This window comes from Cnephaeus nilssonii (genome assembly GCF_951640355.1).
Source record: "Cnephaeus nilssonii genome assembly, chromosome: 13".
Lineage (NCBI taxonomy): Eukaryota > Metazoa > Chordata > Mammalia > Chiroptera > Vespertilionidae > Cnephaeus > Cnephaeus nilssonii.
This window is the reverse complement of record NC_137084.1, coordinates 59,942,528-59,965,853: the sequence shown is the minus strand read 5'-3', so window position 1 is coordinate 59,965,853 and position 23,326 is coordinate 59,942,528. Positions and strand designations below refer to the sequence as shown.

General features: G+C 39.6%; 1 pseudogene across 1 annotated transcript; it reads right to left on the bottom strand.

The window, feature by feature from the left end:
* Positions 1-16,251: 16,251 nt before the first annotated feature.
* Positions 16,252-16,661, bottom strand: LOC307109267 (DNA damage-regulated autophagy modulator protein 2-like; annotated as a pseudogene). The gene has a single exon. The product of its transcript is annotated as a DNA damage-regulated autophagy modulator protein 2-like (transcript).
* Positions 16,662-23,326: the final 6,665 nt, after the last annotated feature.

Sequence of the window (23,326 nt, the reverse complement as noted above, 5' to 3'; positions counted from 1 at the left end):
ATCATTTAAGCTATGACTTGAAGATTTGAACCACAAGTTAAGCTTGACTTAATGGACATAGAACATGGCACATGACAGCAGCAGATAGATGGTCTAAATGGGTCATATAGCAAGTTGCAACAAACTTCAGAGTGGAAATCATGCCACAATCTTGTGATATTTCAGAAAAATATATATTTGGTCATTCAGATGACCAAAACACTTTTCACATACATTTGGTCTTCTTCCTACATGGTTCCTGGCTCACAACTTTCCAAGTCCTTGGAATTTCCTAAGCTTTGTGAGTGATAAAAAGGTTCTTTTGTTGTATTAATGAGGTGACCTTTAGGGAGTATCTAAGGATGGAGGCTGGTTGCCAGTGGAGCCAATCATGTAATTAGAGGATTAGAACTTTCATTCCCACCCCCTGACCTCTAGGGAGAGGAGAGGGGCTAGAGATTGAGCTCAATCACCAATGGTCAATGATTTAATCAAGCTTGCCTGTATAATGAAGCTTCCATGATAACCCAAAAGAATGGCATTCAGAGAGCTCCTGAACACGTGGAGCTTCTGGGAGAATCGTACTCCTGGAGGAAGCATGAAAGCTCCACACCCAGACCCCGTACCTTGCCCTGTGCATCTCTCTCATCTGGCTCTTCCAGAGTTGTATCTTTACACAATAAGCCAGTATTCTAGTTAAGTTAAATATTTCTCAGTTTTGTGAGCTGCTCTAGCAAATAAATTGAACCCAAGGAGGTGGTCATGAGATCATCTGATTTATAGCCAGTTGGTCAGAAGTACAAACTACAACCAGAGCTTGTGACTACTGTCTGAAGTCTAAGGAGGAGGTCATAGTAACCTCTAATCTGTAGCCAGTTGGTCAGAACCATAGGTAACAACATGGGCTTGCAACTGGCATCTGAAGTGGGGGGACATGGGAAGGAGGGGATAGTCTTGTAAAACTATAAACCCTTAACCTATGTAACTTGATGCTCTTTCTGAGTAGACAGTGTCAGAATTGAGTTGACTTGTAGGACAACCAGCTGGTGGTGTTGGGAAAATGTGCAGGGGCTGAGAGACCAAAAAAAGAGGTTGACAACTTCAGAACTACATCAAGGGAACTTACAGACAGAAGCAATAACTCGAGCAGAAGCAAGATGATAGACCTCTACACCCAAGAATGGCTGGGGCTTGTTATATAGAGCCAAATGGCTCGTGCTAACACAGGTGGCGTGTAGCTGCATCACTCATGCTGGTTAAAAGCTGTTTAATACAAAGCAATAAACAACCTAATGGGCCCACTTATCTATGCAAGAATATTCCCTTTAAGTTAAACAGGGTCCACTCCTGCAGGGGTAAACTGGAGGTCAGCTAGTTGTGGTGTTGGTCATGTTAAGTACTGGGAATTATTTTGCTTGGTGGTATGGGGTGGAGGGACCCCCCTACACACATACACATGTTAAAATTGGTCTCAGAACCAAAAGACATACATTTTCTGACCACAGTGCAATTAAGATAGAAATCAGTAACAAAATATAACTGGAATTTTTTATGTTCTGAAATGAATAAATATATTTTTAAATATTTAAGATGTCAAATGGTAAACTTAAAATACTTTGAACTGCATAATAAAAATAGTACCTCTTTAAACACTGGGTTATAGATAAAGCAATCGTTAAAGAAAAATGTTCTTAAATACATATATTTGAAAAGATAAAAATTAATGAGCTCAGGAATCATCTTAAAAAGTTGGAAAGAGAACTATAAATCAAATCTAAAGAAATAGAAGAAATGATGATGAGAACATAAATTAATGAAACAGAAAAAAAGTACACTAAATTAACAAAGCCAATGTGGTTTATGACGATCCAGGGAGAAGAATTTATATTCGCTGCATGCCTGTGATGTGCTTTATTGAGATATAACTCACATACTATAAAGTCCATCTATTTAAAGCATACAGTTCAGTGGTTTCAATGTTAGGATTGTGCAACCATAATCACAATCTAAGTTTAGAACATTTTTGTGTCCACATAGAGAAACCCCATACTCTTAAGCAGTCACTCCTCATTCCTTTCCACTCCCCTTTCTCCCCCACCAAGCAACCATTAATTTTTTCTCTCTCTATAAATGTGGCTTTTCCTGACATTTTAAATTAATGAAATTCTATGACTGCTTCTTTCACTTAGCATCGTTTTCCAGATTCACTCATGTTGTGGCATGTGTCATTAGTACTTCATTCTCTTTTATGAATAATATTCCATTGTATGGATAAACTACATTTTTGCTTATCCATTCATCAGTTTAATGACATTTGGCTTGTTTCCACTTTTGGCTCTGATAAATAATACTGCTGTGAACACTCACATATAAGTTTTTTGTGGATTCTTGTTTCTCAAATTGTAAGGGTTCTTTATATCCTGGATACAAGTCTCTTATTAGATATATGATTTTCAAAATATTTTTCGATTCTGTGGATTGTCTTTTAGCTTTCTTGATGGTATTTTTTTGCAAATCATAAGTTTTTAATTTTGATGTAGTTCTAAGTGTTGTATTTATGTTTATAGTCAATATTTTAGCTAATTTTTATGTATAATTTAAGGTTTACAACAGCTCTGTAAGATGGGTACTGTTATAATTATTTTATATGAAACATAACTGTCACTCAGAGTCTACACGTGTTCCCCAAGATCAAGCCAATATGCACTGAAGCTGGCATTCAGATTCAAATTTCAGACCAGTCCAGGCACAAATTCACTACACCACAAAGCCTGCCTAACGTTTCTACCATATGAAATCTCAAGTCATTTTTGAAGTTAGCATTTTGTTCAAAGATATACTCACTGAATGAAATGCTGTTTCATTAGGTATTTAGACTGGAAAAAAATAAAACAGTTCTGGAAACATCTTCTGGGGCTGGAGTTCATTAAAAAGACATGTACAATGAGACGAAAATACATATAAAAAGACCAACTAGACTCTGCAGAGATGTTTAATGAGTCTCAAACCACATTCCATTATACTTTATTTCTTAATTAAATGCTATATAAGTATTAAAGTACAATGTTTCTACTGTACAACTAACAATCTCACTAATATCAAAGGACAGTAAATAGATGTCTTAAACCAACTGCTTCATGGCATCAAGAAGCTGATGTTTTCTCTGGGTGAAGAAAACTCAAATGGAGCATAAGTGAAAAATAGTTACCAGCAGAGGGAAGAAAAAGAAATTGGGGGGAGAGGGACCACCACTTACTTTTTAAGGCAAATGATCTAAACAATGATTTTTTATGAAAGTGCAAGTCTGAAATGAGAATTAAATGAACTTCCATTTGGAAATACTTTTTGCTAAAAAGTTTCAAAGCCCAAGGTATGGAAAAAAAGGGGGTAGGAGGAGAGAGGAAGAGAGATGCACAAAGTGATGACTGTTTTCTTTGACACAGAAAACCTGACTGCCAAATGCTTGTTCCTTGATTAGAGGTGCCCTAGATAATCCGGCCCTCCTATGGATCTCCCAAGAGATAAATTGAAGTACCGGAAATCCTTCCCTGGGAGAAAAAAATAGCAACAATAAAAGAAATGAACCAAGCAAGGTGTGCAGACATTACAAATGCATTAGCAAGGACTTCAAAGAAAAATTTTGCTTTTGGCTTACTGTCTGTCAATTCAGACAGCTTTAACAAAATAGCACAGATTGAGTGGCTTAAATAAGGAGCATTTCTTTCTCACTTTTCTGAAGGTTGGAAAGCCCAAGATCAAGGTACCAGCAGATTTGGTTCCTGGCCAGAGCTGTCTTTCTGGTTTGCAGAGCAGGGGTCTTCTTGATGTATCCTCACATGGTGGAGAGAGAGAGCAACTCTCTGATAGCTCTCCTTCTAAGGGCACTAATTCACCAGGACTTACTTCATGGTCTAACCGCCTCCCAAAGGTCCCACCTCGATATATCATTACATTGGGTGCTAACATATGAATTTTGAGGAGACACATTCAGTCTACAACACTTACAAAAACATGAAAAACACGATATAAGAAGAAACAGACAGATTACTCAAAAAGAATCTAGTGATTTTCAAATAAAATCTTTCACCCTTTCTCAGAACTTCCAGTATGTGAAATTAATAGATACAGAACCTGTCTGATCTTAGTGGCCTAGAACCCTACGTGATTCATTCTCCTCCATTTCCAGCTAAGATACCTTTCATACAGCACACTGTTGAAAACTATTGCTGCTCCAGAGCAAGACAATTTCCTTTTTTTTTTTTTTTTTTAGCATTAAAAATGTTTTACATGAAAAGGTAGAATGATAGATGGCAGTCATTTTGTTTTTAAGAGTTGGGTTGGCAAAAATCAAAACAAGAAAACCTGGCAATTTTACAGTGGCTTCGCAAATTAAAAAAAATTAATCTGTCAAACTCTTATGGGTTGAGTTGTGTCCCCCAAAAAAGATGTTGAAGTCCTAACCTCCAGTATCTCAGAATGTGACCTTATTTGGAAATAGGGCCTTTATAGAGGTAATCAAATTAAAATGAGGTTATCAGGTAGGCACAATAGGACTGTGTCCTTATAAAAAGGGCGAATTTCACCAGAGGCAGACATGCATGGAGGGAAGGTGATGTGAAGACACAGGGAGAACACCATCTCCAAGCCAAGGAATGCTCAAAGCTTCCAGAAGCTAAGATAGCAGAATGGACCAGATCCTTTCCTCAGAGCTCTGAGAAGGAATCATTCTGCCAACACCTTGATTTCAGATTTGTAGCCTCCAGAACTGTGAGACAACAATAGTGTCTGTTGTTTAAGTCACCCTGCTTGTGGCACTTTGCTATGGCAGCCCTAGGAAACTAGTACACCAAGAGGAAATATTGATGCCTGAAATCTCAAAGTCTAGGGAACACTGGATGAGCATATTCAAGAGAACAATAAGGACCATCTTTTCCCAGAAGAGGAAGACAATCCACCCCAATGGCATCCCTCTCAAGTTCCAGGCACAACGCAAGGTTTGGTTTTACTCATCTCATTTAATCCTCATAGCAGCACTAAGATATTGCTTATTAATTCAATTCTATAGATAACATTAATAGAGAGAATAATTTGATCTTCTCCAAAGCCATACTACAAATCAGTGGTGAGTCTGATTAAAAAAAATAATGATACCTAATATTATTGAACATTTCTATATCCAGGAGCTATGACAAGGGCTTTATGTGTATTAACTCATTCAATTGTCACAACAGCCCTGTAAGGTAGCACCCATGAACGTGAGCTACTGCTCAGTCATTTTTAAGGTTTTTAAAAAATAGAATGATCATCAAGACATTTTCTCCATAGATATCTTGTGTTTCTTTCTTAGATTAATTCCTCAAGACTACAGTTTTGTTGCTATTATAACATTTTCCAGTTGGTTACTGCTAGTAGAAATTAATGCTATTAATTGTGACTTCTATAAGAATGTAGTTAAAATCTAGGCCCTAGATGAACACTCTCTGCAGCTTCACTCCTTGTTCTGTAACCTTGGACAAAATATTTAATCTCAGCTTCCTGCCTCAGTTACTTTATCTGTATAATGGGGATAATAATAACACTTATCAAATAGGGTTGTTGTGATAATTAAATAAATACATTTAAATAATTAAAACAGGACTAGCTTATAAATGTTAGCTCTCAGCATTATTATTTATTGGTATTACCCAGTTGATAAATTCTGTAAAACCTAGTTTTTTCCTTTTTGACCAGACACACAGGTTTTCAGGTCAGGCTGGCCTGGGTTTGACTTGCAATTCTGTCATCTACTAGCTGTGTGACATCCTCAAAGTTCCTCTCCAGGTCTTGGTTTCCTCAATTGGGGAATTTTAACTCTGTTTAAGAATAAATTAAATTTGGGGCTACTTTAGACTTTCTTAAGATTGCCAGAGAATATCTATTTTGAAGCAGTGCAAGTAGAAGATAACAAAATGACTGTATCTAAAATGGCAGAAAGTATTTTTAGTTTCTTATGGTGTGAAAGAACAAGAGCTTAGCTTTAGGCAGAAAATGAAGGAGAATGATAGAGAGGATAGAGCACAGTAAATTTATTTTAAAGTACAGTTACATCTAAAGTGATTGATGAAATATACAACTTATTAATGTCTTTCTGCCATTATTAAAACATGCTTTACAAACCTTAACATCTAGTTAACACAGATAAGGGCAGATTTTTTAATAAAACAATTTAACATCATAGCGTTTTCATGGCTTTGCCTTCACAAGGAGAAGGGCATCAGAGCGGAGTGTCAGTTTGACGTAGCATCATCAATTTTGTCTTTTGGGGTCAGCGAATGAGCCCTAGATCTCTAGCTCTGATTCCCGGCTTTGTCAGCATGGAGGGAGGCCTTCAGAGAGCATTGCATCTGCATTACCACGTATTTTCATTTATAGTTTCCCTTTGATTAAAGCTGATTCCCTTCTTAACAGGACATTTCTGTTTTAGATTACATATTTCCTTCCTCAAAAAGAGGTCTTATCTGACTCTCTTTAATATTCCATGGGCTTGCTATAGGAATTTAATGAGGTAAGTGTTTGCAAAGTTCTTAGCACACTGGTTGGCAATGAATAAACAATCAACCTTATAATTATTATACTTCCCTGGGATGTACAAACATTAACTTTCTATCAGAAGGAACATAGAGACGATCCCATGTTAGCAGCCAGTGCCTTTTAGTTTCTTAGGGAGATGCATTCTTCTACTTCTCTACCTTCCTAACTATAAGCTTTAAATGTCTTTTTTTGGTAAGTTAGTGGGCTATGTCAGGGCCCTTAGATATTTTCCAAGCTTATATTTTTATAGTCTTATTTTCAAAAAGCAAATTAGTGAATTTAAAAAAAAAAAAGAAAATTTAAAAAAAAAAGAAAAAAGAAGAAACAATATTTGACAGTTTGGTCATCAAAAACAGCAATGTATTTGATTCATTTCTGAGTTGGGAAAATAAATGCCATTTATTGATGTCTGTATGCATTTGTTCTCCAGAAAAATAACATAAAAACCTTGGAACTCAACTCTCTAGGGAGCCACCAAACATCTCACTTCATCACTTCTGGAAAAGTTTGCAATGCTGCCTCCTAAATGACAAACATGAAAGAATAGATGGCATAGCCCTGGCCAGTGTGGTTCAGTTGGTTGGAGCATCATCCCATACACCAAATGGTCACAGGTTCTATTCCTGGTCAGGGCACATACCTGGGTTTCAAGTTCAATCCCCAGGCATACAGGAGGCAACCAATCCATGTTTCTCTCTTGCATTGATGTTTCTCTCTCCCTTCCCCTTCCTCTCTCTCTAAAATCAATAAAAAACAACAACATATCTTTGGGTGAAGATTAAAAACGAAGCAACAACAAAAAAACCCAGATGGCATAAAAAAAAGTTCCACAGAGTAATAAGAACAATTCCTACTATTTGGAGCCCTGCAAAAAGAACTGCAGCTACCTCAAATTATGATGAAATATTAACTGAACTATGTATGTATGAACATACATGTTTATACTCCCATCTATTTCTTCAAATGATTTTAAAGTAGCTCATAATGAAGGACTTTCAAATAAATAATAAAATTGGAATAGAGTAATATAAGTAGGAATCAATTTTGAGGAAGTAGCATGATTAATGTAATTCGCATAAAATTTCGTTCTACACTTTTTGCCCAAGCAAAAAGGTACTCTCATTATCAGCAGGGGGTGGGGGTTTGGGGGCGGGGGAAGAGACACATTTGCAAGGTGTTAGAATTGAAAACTGGAGAAAACATGGAGCCACTGATGACTGCCTGGAGCTCTGCTGGACCTTCTCCACAGATAAGTCCTGGAAGGTCAAGTAAATCCGCCTGGATGCTGACTCCCAACCAATCCCACACAGACATTCAAAGACAAATAAAAAGTCATGTGTAGCTACTCACTGAAATGCCCACACAACAAATTTGTCCATTTAGTTCACAGGTTATTTGGGGGTTTGGGGGACTGAAATGAATTGACCAATTAATTTTATATGATCAGAACTCACCTGTATCACTTTGGCTGATACATCTGGTTGCATGTAACAGGAACACAATTTATACAAATAGTCTTATCCCCCTCCCCACAAGAAATTTTTTTTTTTCATGGAAAAATATCTGGAGTGGGACAGAGGATGGGTCAGGCAGCTTCAGGATCACAACAGGAATGAATCCAAGCCCTTCATTGCTTCTCTTTCCACCATCCTTAGTGCATGGCTTGTTTCATCATCTTTAAAAGATGGATACTTTATCTCTAGGTATATGTCTGTGTTTTAGGTAGAAAGCGGTAAGAGGACAAAGGGTTAAGGACAAAGCAGGGGAGGGAAAGAAAAGATGTATGAATTGTTGAACAAGCTTTCCAAGAGACTCATGTTCCATGTTTCTCATTAGCCCAAACTTGGTCACATGGTCAATTCTAGAAGCAATGAAACCTGGAGAAGTGAATGTTTTTAACTAGGTATCTTGATATCCTAAACAAAATTGGGCTTTTGTTGGTAAAGAAGGAAGAAAAAAAATCGATATTGGATGCACAATTAACAATATTTGCCATACAGCTTTTGGCATCCTTACCTTAAAAAAATAAAGTAAGGCATATCAATTTCCTTCTCAAACCTTCCCTGAATTTTAGAAGGGGAGGACATGTGTATGGGTGTGTATGTGTAGGTGATTTCTGAATCTTTCATATTTTTAAAATATATTTTGTATTGATTTCAGAGAAGGAGGGAGAGGGAAAGGTAGATAGAAACATCAATGATGAGAATAATTGTTTGGCTGCCTCCTGCTTGCTCACTATTAGGGATTGAGTCTGCAACCCAGGTATGTGCCCTGATTAGGAATTGAACCAGTGACTTCCTGGTTCATAGGTTGACGCTCAACAACTGAGCCATACCAGCCAGGCCCAGCACCCATTTTTAATAAAAACTCTCAGCGAAGTGGGAATAGAGGGATCATACCTCAATTTAATAAAGGCCATATATGACAAACCTACAGCCAATATCATACTCAGTGGGCAAAAACTAAAACCATTTCCCCTAAGAACAGAAGACGACAGGGACATCTGTTTTCACTACTCTTATTCAACATAGTACTGGAAGTGCTAGACACAGTAATCAGATAAGAAGAAAACAAAACGCAACCAAATTGGAAAGGAGGAAGCAAAACTCTCATTATTCACAGATGACATGATATTATACATAGAAAACCCTACAGACTCCACCAAAAACCCACTAGATTTCACAAATGAATTTGGCAAAGTAGCAGGATACAAAATTAACACCCAGAAATCAATGACATTTTTATACACCAGAAGGAGAAACTGAACAAACAATCCCATTTACCATTGAAAAAAAAAAATTAAAATTAAGACCCTTAAGAGTAAACTTAGTCAAGGAAGTAAAAGACTTATACTCTGAAAACTACAGGAATTGAAAAAAAGAGATAGAGGAAGATACAAACAAGTGGAAAAATGTACCGTGTTCATTAATAGGAAGAATTAACATCATTAAAATGTCCATACTTCCCAAAGCAATCTATAGATTCAGTGAAATCCCTATTAAATTACCAATTGCATATTTCACAGATCTAGAACAAATGCTCCAAAACTTTATATGGAACCAAAAAAGACCCCGAATAGCCACAGCATTTTTGAGAAAGAAGAACAAAGTAGGGTGATCACAATACCAGATATCAAATTATACAACAAAGCCCTTGTAATCAAAACAGCCTGGTAGTGGCACAAGAATAGGCACATAGATCAATGGAACAGAAGAGAGAACCCAGAAATCTACTCAAGTCATTATGCTCAATTAACATTTGACAAAGGAGGCAAGAGCATACAATGGAGTTAAGAGAGTTTCTTCAATAAATGGTGTTGGGAAAATTGGACAGGTACATGCAAAAAAGGGGGACTAGACTACCAATTTATACCATAAACAAGATAAGCTCAAAATGGATAAATGACTTAAATGTAAATTGTGAAACCATAAAAATCCTAGAAGAAACTCTAGGCAGCAAAATCTCAGACATCTTTCGTAGCAACATGTTTGCTGATACATCTCCTAGGGCAAGTGAAAGAAATGAACAAATGAACAAATGGGGCTACATCAAAATAAAAAGCTTCCGCACAGCAAAAGAAACCATTAACAAAATGAAAAGGAATCCCACTGTATGGGAGAACATACTGTATTTGCCAGTGATACATCTGATAAGGGGTTCATTTCCAAAGTATATAAAGAACCTACATTCATATATGCATAACCTGTGGACAGAGACAATAATGAGATGAAGGCCTAGGTTGGGGGGGTGGGGAGAGTGGAGAGGGTCAATGGGGAAAGAAAGGAGACATCTGTAAAACTTTCAATAAAGATAAATTTTTAAAAATAATCTGATTTCCATGCTACATGACATCCCCAGCAGTTCCATGAACATTGACAGTCAGAATGGCAATGACCGGAAGGGATCCAGCAAAGACAGCTACCAACTGTGGAGAATCAACCCTAGGATGCTCCCTGAGGATCACCAGGCCCTCCTAACCTCTGTCACCAAATGTTCATTCCACCTACCTGATGACACTGTTCCTTCTCACCATTCTTCTAGGCAGCACCCAAAGAGCCAGTGATCCTGTCCACATCAACCCATGTAAATCCCTCCATGAAATTCGAGTGTCCTTTTTCTCTATAATCTCTGATAGATTGCTAATAATAGGTAACAGATTTTGCCACTAACATTCAGAAGAGTTGACTTGTAATTCCCCCTCCTGCAATGTCAAGATTCCCCTGTTGCAGTGGGAGCAGTGTGGGTATGTCTCCCTGTACCTGTTCTCTGGAAATATGTGTTCAAGATGGACATTATTTCTATCTCAAATATTTGGTAGAATTCAGAGGAAGGGTCGTTGTCTTACCCCTGGCTAGGGACACCAGCACATGTAAGTCACCTTCCTGTCCTTTAAAACTTTCTCTTCCAAATGTCCTCGTGACACAGTCACCTTTGCTTCTTCTCCACTAGATGCTGCTCTGCACCCACCTAAGACAACACCATCCCTGGTTCCTTGGTTGCAGTGTGGACGAGACAGAGGTGACGTACTCCTCATTTTCTAGAAGGTGATGACGACCGACTGCTTACAGGGCTCACTGACATTACGGTGACAACATTAACTTCACTAGCTATAACTTGTCAAGTACTCAGCATGTGCCACAGCACTGTGGGCGGGTTGTCATGGGCCCACTCCCCTGGGGACCTTGAGGGCAGTGCCCACATGTCCCCAGCACCTAGCGCAGAGTTTGGCACCGAGCATGACCTCAGTTAATGCTGGTGAATAAGTGAGCAAACTGTTGCAGGTTATGCACCAAGCACTTAAGATAACTGCAGCTAAAATACCTTATTCTTGGAAATGAAAACAAAAATTTAGCCATCCTTTTTAGTACATATTGCCAGCCCATTTTCCATATGGAAATCCTTAGTCTGACCTCAAACTCATATCCAAAAATCAGTTCCAGGTTTACCTGGTATTGTGAGTGTAATTATTCAAGGTTAACAATAAACTTTTAGAATAAAAGAAAGGAGAATGTTTTCATGATGTTGGGGGTATGCAAAGATTACATAACTAGGATAAACTGTGCTAACCATGAAAAAAAATCAACTACTTTAATATGAAAAACTTTCTGTTCATCAAAAGACACAATTAAGAGAATGAAAAGATAAGCCACGTAGTGGAAAAGGCTTTTTGCATACATATATCCAACAAAGGATTTGTGTCTATGGGGAAAAAAACACAAGAGAAAATGGGCAAAAGATGTGAATAGACTTTTTCACACACAAAAGGGGACATCTATAATACTTTCAATAATAAAGATAAATTTTAAAAAATATGTATGTGCTCAATCCCATTAGTCTTCAATGAAATGCAATTTGACAACCCAGTGTGATACTACCACAAGTCACCAGAATGCCTAAAACGAAAATAGTCAATATCTAGTGCTGCTGAGGATGGTGGGATAAATGGATATAATGCTCTGGACAACTATGTTCGTATTTCCTAAAACAGGACTCCACAGTTTCCCCTCTATATCGACCCAACACAAACACACACAAACTGGAATATTCATACCAGTAGCACCACTATCCTAATAGCCCCAGACATAAAACGACCCAAATACCCATCAACAGCCAACTGGATAAAGTGTGGCATAGTCACACAGTGGCCACTACACAGCACTGAGAATGACCAAAGTACACCTGCATGCAACCATGTGGATGAATCTCACAAATAAAAAGCAAACAAAATCAACACCAAAGAGTATCACTGTTTGCCAGATACAGGTCCCCCACTTATCACAGGGGATACTTTCCAAGACCCCCAACCGGTGCCTGAAACTGTGGACAGTACTGAGCACTACACTGGTATGTATTATGTTATTCTTATGCATACATAACTATGATAAACTTATGGTTTCCTTTTGGTATAACTGAATTGCCAGCATCACTATTCTTGAATTTTGGGGCCATTATTAAGTAAAATAAGAGTTACTTGAACATAAACACTGCAAACCACAACCATCTCAGGGGTGGGGAATCTTTTTTCGGCAAAGAGTCATTTGGATATGTATAACGTCATTCACAGGCCATACAAAATTATCAACCTAAAAATTAGCTTGCTAGGCCGGCCAGCATGGCTCAGTGGTTGAACAGCGCTATGAATCAGGAGGTCATGGTTCAATTCCCAGTCAGGGCATATGCCCAGGTTGCAGGCTCTATCTCTAGTAGGGGGTGTGCAGGAGGCAGCTGATCAATGATTCTCTATCATCACTGATGTTTCTATTTCTTCCTCTCCATTCCGCTCTAAAATCAATAAAAATATATTATAAAAAATTAGCCTTCTATATTTGGTCAAACATTTAATTAACTCACCCCTAATGCCTTGGCAGGATCAGACCTTATACGGCACTTGGGCCGGACGTTCCCCACCCCTGGTCTATCTCAGTGGTCGGCAAACTGCGGCTCGCGAGCCACATGCGGCTCTTTGGCCCCTTGAGTGTGGCTCTTCCACAAAATACCACGTGTGGGCGCGCACGTACAGTGTGATTGAAACTTCGTGGCCCATGTGCAGAAGTCGGTTTTTGCTCTCAAAAGAAATTTCAATCGTTGTACTGTTGATATTTGGCTCTGTTGACTAATGAGTTTGCCGACCCCTGGTCTATCAGATAACCCAGATGATGGGTGGGTAGCATATATAATATGGATATCCCAGACATAGGGATGATTCACATCCTGGGCAGGACAGTGTGAGATTTCATCACACTACTAAGAATGCATACAATTTAAAACTTATAAACTGTTGTAGTTACTTCTAGGAATATATCCCAAGAAAACAGAAACATCAATCAGAAAGGATATATGCACCCCTATGTTAATAGCAACACAATTTATAATAACTAAGATTTGGAAATAACCTAAATGCCCATCAGCAGATGAGTGGATTAGAAAAAGAAGGAATTCTTACCATTTGCAACAGCATAGATGGAACTGGAGAGCATTATGTTAAGCGAAATAAGCCAGTCAGAGAAAGATAAATATCACATGATCTCACTCATTTGTGAAATATAATGAACATCATAAACTGATGAACAAAGATGGATACAGAGACATAGAAGCATCAAACAGACTATCAAACTTCAGCGGGAAGGCAGGGGAGGGGGGGTAAAAGTCAACCAAAGGACTTGTATGCATGCATATAAACATAACCAATGGACATAGACACTAGGGAGGTGAGGGCATGTGTCAGGGGTGGGGGAGCTCAATGTGGGAAGGAGACATATGTATTACTATTTTTAATACTTTAAATAATGATAAAAAAAGAAGAAAGGAACAGAGAGGAAATAAAAGAAAACTTCTGTCTATATAAAAAAACACACCACACAACACTTATAAACTGTTTATTTCTGGAATTTTCCATTTACTATTTTTGGGAAATTGTATCACATTTGGATCACAACTAAATAAAATCCCAAAACACGAAACCTTGGATAAGAAGGGGGCTCCTGTAATGTGATAAGCAAGTTACACACATCTCATTCGATCATTACAAAACCCTGAGTTGCCGTAAATATTCCCTTTACAAAAGACCAGATTGAAGCCTTTTAGATCCTTTGTCTTCATTCACATGTAGCAGATAATGCACTCAAATGCATGTCTGTGGGACTCAGAGTCCCACCAAGATATGGAAACAGTGCCTAGCCCCTCTCTCCTGAGATTCTCAGGGGCTAGGAGGCACCCCAAATTCTAGAGGTCCCCACTTCCTCCTGTCTAAAGAGGGCAGAGAGATTTCACCCTGCCAGGGCTCAGAGCATAATGAGATCATCTATGTGAGAGGGCACTTTTGTCTTTGACAAAAGAACAGCATGTTTCCACTGACCAGGAGAGAAAATTCTGTTCTCCACAATGTCATCTATTCTGATTCCCCTTTGCTTTCTAGCATTCTAGAAATCAAAACTTGGCCATGGAGTGATCTGATATCTGACAAAAGGCATCTTCTGGTTCAGAATGGGCAGTGTGACCACAGTGCAGTTCTGGTACCACAGTGGAATGTGGGTACCGCAAGCTGTGTGGTTTCAGAGAGCATTTTGAGGTGGTAGCACACGTCCTCTTTCTCCTTCCTTCATCTTGTCCTTTGCCCTCAACCTCTAGTCCAGTGGTCGGCAAACTCATTAGTCAACAGAGCCAAATACCAACAGTACAACGACTGAAATTTCTTTTGAGAGCCGAAAACCGACTTCTACGCATGGGCCACGAAGTTTTAATCGCACTGTTGGTGCGCGCCCGCACGTGGTATTTTGTGGAAGAGCCACACTCAAGGGGCCAAAGATCCGCATGTGGTTTGCGAGCCCCAGTTTGCCGACCACTGCTCTAGTCCAACACTGTTCAATAGACAAAGAATGTGACCCACAAATGGAAAGCACATATATAATTCCAAACATGTGAGTATCATACTAAAAAAACAGGCAAAATTAATAATTATTTTCTTTTGCCTAATATTTTCAAAATGTATATACTCTGGTTTCTCTTCAGATCACATAAATCTTTCACCTTTTACTAATATTTTCAAAATGTTATTATTTCAATATGCAATCAGCTGGTTGAGTGTCACCTGGTACACCAAAAAAGGTTGCAGGTTCGATTCCTGGTCAGGGCACATACGAGAGGCAACCATGGTCAGGGCACATATGGGACGCAATCAATCAGTGTTCTCTCTCTCTCTTTTTCTCTCTCTAAAATCAATTTTTAAAAAATGGAAAAAATATATACAAATTAGCAAGAAGATATTTTACATTTTTTTTTTCTTTCTAAATCTTCAAAGAATATCTTACAATATAGAACATCTCAATTCAGACTTTAAATGCTCACCAACCACATGCAGCTGATGACTGATAAACACTGCAGCTCTAGTCTGGTCAATTCCATACAGTTCTCTATTTAATGTTCCTTGACTCGTACCTAAAGGGAACATTTATTGAGTGCTTAGTGTTTGCCACCCACGGTGCCCAGCACTTTATATGCATTCTTTCACCAAAACCCTAGGAGGTAGATATTGTTATCTCTGTCTCACTTATGAGAAAACCAAGACACAGAGAGGCTAAATAATAAACCCAAGGCCACAGGACTAATACATGACACAGGCAGAATTTGAACCAAGGCTGTCTGGCATTCCAACTCAAACATGTAACCACAAGGCTTTGCCAACTACTTTTTATAAAATGAAAGTGCATTTTTATTGCAATATCATACTTTAACATGTAGGATTCCCTTAAAAGGATGATATAAATATTAATAAAAATATTTGGCTAACCCAAACATCCTATTCCAAGTTCACAGAAAAACCTATTGGTCACAAAGCATCTTGCTCATGATACTAGTTACTTATCCCAGTCATTGTCCAGAGAATGAAGTTTAATAAAGGCAAAATCACAAGTTAGAGTTGCCTGCCCCATTCTTTTTTTGTTTTTTAATAGCCCTTTGGTTTTATTTTCTGTTGTTTTTTTAAAAAAAGTATAGGCATAAATGTTTTTACATAATCCTCTTGCAGACATCTTTTAAAATTATTGATAAAATAACTTACTTCATGTCTCTTAGTTATCAGGACCCATCAATGTCACTGTCAACTTTGATTAATTGGTTGAAAACTTCAGAGCAGAAGAAGAAACTTATGAATATTTTCCCAATCCCTGGGAATCATAATCATCACAGAAATATTGTATCCTTTCATCATAAACCTCTGGACAGTAGTGTGGTCATTCATTGTTAATAGGACAAAGAGCAGTGTCATAGAGGGTTAATCCGTATAAACTGGCTTCCACCCATAAAAAAATTTCCTGAAAATCACAGATATAAGTCAGGAAAAAAAATAAAGAACAAACATGACATAGACCATTCTGCTGCAGTAGTGATCATATGAAGCACATAATCTTTGTCCTCGGGGTTCTGGTGGTATTTCTATACTACATCTGAGCCCAAACTGCCACTGTACAAGAGTGATGAGCAGTCAGCATACTAAACACACTTACTCCACACAGGATAACCAACAGTAGTCTGATCCATAAGACTTGTTTGACATGAATATGGGGCTGCATTTGGAAGGAAAGGATGGCTTGAACAAACATACACAATGAACCCATACCAGTGGTGAGCACAGTGCCATATACATCTATAATAATAAAAGCATAATGTGCTAATTAGACTGTACGTCCTTCCAGACGACCTTCCGGATGAAGCTGGGGCTGCAAGGGAAGCCCAGGTCCCGGGTGCCTGCTGGTGGCCAGAGGGAAGCCTGGGTCCTGGGTGCCAGAGGGAAGCCAGCAGCCGGGGGAAGGAAGGCCTACTCTTGCACGAATTTATTGCATCAGGCCTCTAGTGTATAATAAAAAATGTTGTTTTCTGGAAGTTTGCCACAACAGAAAGTCCTAAACAACTCAACAATCCAAGTACAAGGCTGGCCTTGTTTAACCTGGTGATATATTTCCCTTCAGAATTCAGAGCATGAACTTGCTTATAACAAACATAAATAGTAGCAACACATAAAACTGTGACAAATTTTAATATTGCCCCAAACAAGCAGTTTCTGAAGTCACTGTACCAGTGTTAATGATATGAGGCGAAGCAGGGTCAACATGGTGGAGAGTGACAGCAGTAATGTACGAAAATATGAGAGCAACAGCCGTCCAAATGATAAGGGCCAAAGGAAGGAAACCGAGTCCTTGCTGAATCCAAGGTCTCAAACAGGTCTTCCTTGCTTATTTGGTTTTATCCTCCTTATTCAACTTTAAGTTCTGTGAGAGCAGGAACCAACAGTTTTGATCATCATTATATTCCCAGCTCCTGTTTTAGTATCAGTCTTCAAATCTGCCCATATTTGCTCCTTTTGTAGATCCTTGCTAGGATGCACTTGCCAAAGCAGACCATTGGATCCTGAGCCTGCAGGCTGGACAGATGGGGCAGGCCCTGGGGTGCACCACTTGGCACATTCTAATAAAATGTTCAACAGAGCAAGACACAGGGATACCCCGAATGACAGCAGACCTGATCCTGAAATGAGGATAACCAACAGTCCCAGTTTGCCTGTGAAGGTGGAGTCCCCTGACTTGAGACTTCAAGTGCTAAAAAGTCCTTAGCAAACTGGACAAATTAATCTTCCTTCTTCAAATGGCACAAGTTTGTCAGACCCTTGCAAATGGGATAGAGCCTCCCCACCAGCTCACCTGGCCCTGCACGCAAGCACTGATTCTTCTCCATTCCAGATCGTCTTCCTTTTGTCAGGTGATCATTTGACCCTTAGTCCAAATGTTGGTCCTGGTTGATATGACTGTCTGGGTAGGACTGTCCAATGTACTCATCTGTCCCCCCCAACCCACTGGAGCCTCTTTGGCCTCTTACCCACACCAAAGCCAAGGGTTCTTTTGAATAAAATATGATGTCCTTCAGTTCCAGGGGCTGAAAATTCTCCAACAATTCCCCATTGTTCCACTTACCAGTCTATTGGATGGTACCAACTAGACAGGCACATCAACTAGGACCAATATTTGAACCAAGAGCCAAATTATTCAAGGTTATTACAAGAGGAAGATCATCTAGGATTGAAAAGAATCAGTTCTTACATAAAGTATCAGGAATGAAGTTCTGGATAAAGAGCAAATCCCTGGGAAGCCACAGATAGGACTTGGCCTCTGTCAACTTCTTACCTGAATCTTATGCCGTATTCTCTCCATTCATTCTGCTCTAGTCTCAGTAGCTTTCTTGCTGATCTCACACCCATCATTCTCTCTTGGGCCACAGGGCCTTTGCTCATGTTCTTCCCTCTGCCTGGAATATTCTCCAGGCCTCCATTCTACCAACTGATGCCTGTTCATCCTTTACATCTCAGCTCATGAGTGGCTTCCTTGGGGAAGCCTTCCCTGACCTCACAGTCCATGTAACAGCCCCTCCGTTGCAGCACCTTCATAGCTCACAAATTCACATATGAGTGTTACCAACACAATTCTTGTTGAATCAATTGCATCTCAAATTTCCTCCTAGCTCAGCACAATAGCTTGGTCATCAGGAGAAATGGTCCTAGATCTTGGATTGGTCGCGGGGGGAGGGGAGGGGGCTGAAGATTGGAGGTGGGTGGTAGGGAGAGAAGGACATAAGATAGCAAAACTTTTAATTTTGATAAACAAAATTAAACAAATAAAAGCAACAGACATATTCATTGTTCTATAATTTCATAAAAGAAATGTTCTTAACATCTAAAAAATAGGAAGGACATAACTTCAGAAAATAGTAATCACAGCCCTTCCCAGGCAAGGGACAGTTGGTATCTTTATACTGACACTTTGCTACAGAAAACTGCCACTGGTGTATGGATTTGAATTTTGTCTCCAATACTTCCTAACTGTGTGACCTTGGGTAAGCAACTTCACTGCCTCCTTCTTGGAGGTGTTGTGAGAATTAAATGATTTAGCCTATATACTAGTAAAGCCTTTAGCACACTCCATACACTACCTAGGCTAATGCAGATGTATCACCTTGGTCATTCACTAGACAACAGCGCCACCTGGTGGCTCTTCATCTCAGAGTACAAACAAGCTGCTACTGCAGAGCAATAATGAGGCATCCTACAGGCAGTGAAGCTGAGGCAGAGGCAGGGAGAAAAGCCATAAATATTGGTGGAATCATAAAGCTCAGATCTTTCTGTCTTCCTAAGGAGAGAAAATGAAATCTCTCTCCCTGGCCCCTCAACCTCGAGGTCTGCTTTATTTGGGGTTGGGAGCTGTCTATTCATTGGGGCTGACAGGAAAGTGGGGCCTTGGCACTGTCACCCACTGGGAGGGGGCTGGGTATGGGTCCCTGTGAGCCGCAGCCCTCCCTTCCTCATGCTTTCCTGATAGTTCTGAAGAATGAAAAGGAAATATTAAACTGAGGAAGCTTTTTTATGATGTTCACAAACAGGGACATATTAAGTTCTGTGCTCTCACTGATAAGGGTCTTGCATTGTTGGAGCCATCAGCCATTGGAAACAGCCCTGTGTCTTCAGAAAAGTCCTTTCAGGAGAGTCTATGAGAGCTGAAAGCAGACTTGAGCACTCTCTCTTTTCATATTTCTTCCCCAGTGAGAGAGATTGACACTGACTTTCCTTTCTTGCCTCTGCTTGCAGATTTTCATTTACCCTGTGAACCTGGGAAGGAACCTTAGCAAAAGACAGGGAAGGTTGGCTCTGGGAGGAGGTAGGCTTGTGTTTGAAACTTCGTTCTGACACTTGCTGACTATGTGACCATGGGCAAGTCACTGTGCTCCTTGAACTTGTTTCTGCCTCTGTAAACTGAGAATGATAATATTATACCCCTCAGGGATTTAATATGAGACTTGAGTGTGCTAATCTACCCCACAATCTCAGATGCCTACAGGGGTCAGACAGACATGATTAATGAGAAAAATGGGTCAAGTGTAGGGCGTGGTGAGGACTTCAATTAACCAGGAGCACAAACACCAAGTAACAGGGACAGCTGCTAGTCAGCATCATCTGATCCAGAGCACTCATGCATTAGATCCAAGGTATTACAGATAACCTCAAAATTCCAAAATTCGGCAGTTTTGCTTGAGTCTATGGGTGGGCTTTGGCACTGCTGGGCCTACCTGACCTGAGAGAATTAGATTTGGTTAGGAATAAAATGTGGTAAAAAGAAATGCAGGCCCAGTACTGCCAGTAGTTTTCAAATGTTCAAGAGAAACAAGCAATCATCTCTCTCTCTCTTTTTTTTTAATGCTGGCATCAAACATTTAAAAAATAATGCACCATGATTCAGACAAAATCCTGTGTTAGCTTGTGACCTTGGGCAAGTCTCTCAAGATGTCTGGGCTCTATTTCTTCATGAATAAGGAGGGTAAGAATATACCTAACTCCTGACCTTAGCAATTTATATAAATTACTTCATTTAACCTTTCTCTCAACATGATAAAGAGGTGTTGCTATTATCCTTTGTTTTTCAGATGAGAAAACAGCGGTACACCGGAGTTGAGTAACTTGCCCAGAATCCCTCAACTAGTAAGTGGCAGGACTACTGTGAAGCTTTAGAAGGAAATGCATGCAAAGTGGTCAGTGAATAATAGTTATTGTGTGTCATTGTTAGTATTATTACTATTATTAACACAAATGGTTCAAGGTCAGTTCTCATACTTAATTTGATGGTCAGAGTACATCCCTAGACTTTGACCTGTCAGACAAAGATGAGGGCCAGTTCTAAATTATGTGGTATGTATTTTTGCAGGTAGCTTTTGGACGAATTAATAGTTCCTTTTTACATAGGCACTGGGCCACCATGCCTTTAGGTTTCCTGGGATGATAATTAGATTTAGACCCCTGGTACAGTCGATAGATTATCATCTCGGGTGACCAAGCCAATCATGACCTGCAATTTACAGCTTGAGTTATTTTCAGATCAATATAGATTTGCTCTTCATCGAGTGGGCTGTAAAGTATGGGTGACAGACGACCCTGTAAAGCGGTTGACATAGGAGTGGAAAAACTGCAGAGGCCTGGAGAGGGGCCAGGTTATTAGGGGAGAGATGAAGTAGAAAGTGGAGGAGGCCGACCTCTGGTTAGTAGGCTGTGGTAAGAGCTGGCCACTGTTACCACTGGGACCTACTTAGGACAGAGTCTTATTGAGAGAGTAGATTTGATTGGCAGTGAGTGAGGTGTTTTAGAAAGAGTACTGGCAGTTTTGGAGATGAGTAGAAATGGATTGGTATTTTTGCTGTGCAATTTTCTATCTATTGTACTATGGGAAATTGGACTCCATTCCTTGATACTTGGTTTTCTCCTCTAAAATGGACAATAAACTGAATTTATTGTTCAGATAAAGATGAAATGAGTCTATATTTGCAAAACACTTGAGGTTTTTTGTGTGTGTGTTTTTGTTTTTTTTTTACAATACAAAGCTATCAAGTTCAGTTATTAAGAGGCTGTGTAGTCAGATGGACCTGGAGTCAAGTCTTACTTCTTTCACTTCCAAGCTCTCAGAGTAACTTTGGATTAAGTCGCTTGATTACTTTGAGCTTTAGTTCCCTTATATTGGACTAATAATAGAAGCCCCTGTTCAAGACAGTTGTGATCATTGTATTAAATAATGCACATAAAGATAAATTAGTGCCGTGCACAGAGAGTGTGAGCTCAGCAAGAAGAGGGCATCATTTCTGTCCATGTGAATTTTATCCATCCCATGCTGGGCACAGAGGAGGCTCTCATAGAACACTGACTCAACTGCATGATGAATGAAATGTGTTCTTCAAGAAACAGATCATATACTCAAACAGGGTAATTTGAGGAGAGTTTAATTTAAAAAATTAATGACACTAAAAACATATTTAAATAACAAAACAGCTGTTAAAATTATACATGCATGCATTATTTACAAACATGTCAATGGGGCATTGGAAAACCAACATGGGACAGTGCTAAAGACAGTGCTGTGCCAGGGAAGAGCCATTTCCATCTTGGAATAGCCAAGATGACTGTTTCAGCACTTCTCTTCCTAAGCCATGTGGTCTTGCAGTGCCTCCCAGTAAAAGAGAAGAATGAACATTCTCACACCATTTGGTAGGGCTTGACCATGTGACTTGCTAAGGTCAAAAGAAAGCAATATAAGCTGAGGCTAGAAATGTGCTTGTGTGGCTTAGCTAACCCTCTTGTATGTCTGTCATTTGCCATGAGAGAAGAATGTGCTCCAGGAATCAAGAAGGAAACTCATGAAGCAAATCTGAACCCAACTGGCAGTCTGGATCAACATCAGCTGAGCCCAATAGTAACAGAGGTGACCTACAGACCTGAGCAGAAAACTAAATGTTTGCTCCAGTAGCTACTGAGATTTTAAGGTTGTTTGTAAAACTGACTAATGCATACCCCTTGATTAGGAGGAGCAGAGGGAGGGGAAGTTACTAGATTGGGCAGCATGATAGGAACTGTGACCTCAGTAGAGGGAAGAGATGGCTCACCTATACCCTCTTCCCTCCCTTCTGTCTCCTGTTGGTACCTACCATTGGCTGAACTAGAAGTGGAGAGCAAGGGATCCACTGATAGAGCCATTCAAGATCAGGCCCCTGGCACAGCACATGGAGGAGAAGGAGGAGAATGGATGTTGACAGGAGAATGGGAATAAGCCAGCACAATTAAAGAGGAAGAAGGATATGTGGGGCTCTTAAATTAACAAAGTACTGTGCTAAGGGCTTTGCACAAGGAGCCCCATCCACCTACAGCCCTTTGGGTACCTTTTTCCCCTCTCTCTCTCCTTGGTCTCCCTGGTTTTCTCTTATTCTGGCTGGTGATCGGGAACATTTTCTGGGATGTGAAGCTCAGTGGAATCATCCAACAGGGCCTCCTCAAACAATCTGACAATTCTTTCGGATTTCCCCCTCCCCAATCCATCAGCCAAACAAGAGGTGTCTCCACAATTATTATGGTTGAGAGGGAGATTTGGGGGGATGCATTTTATTTCAATCTTTTCTTTAACAAAACCATGTGTTCCAAGGTATTGTTCCCAAGAGTCCCAGGTCTCCCTTTTCTTGGGAAGCAGCAGTTTGGCACACAAGTGCAAGCAAGAGTTTTGAAGTTAGAGCCAAGTGGTTGTAAAGCCCAACTTTCCCTCTTATCAGCTGGTTGACCTTGAGCAGATAATTTCACCTGATTTCTGAACCAGTGGAGATAATATCAGCACCAGGCTCTGGGGTCACTTCGAGGATATATGGGATATACATTAATGCCCTTAGCATAGTACATTGTTAATGCTCATTAAACTATTATTGTTGCTGCAAA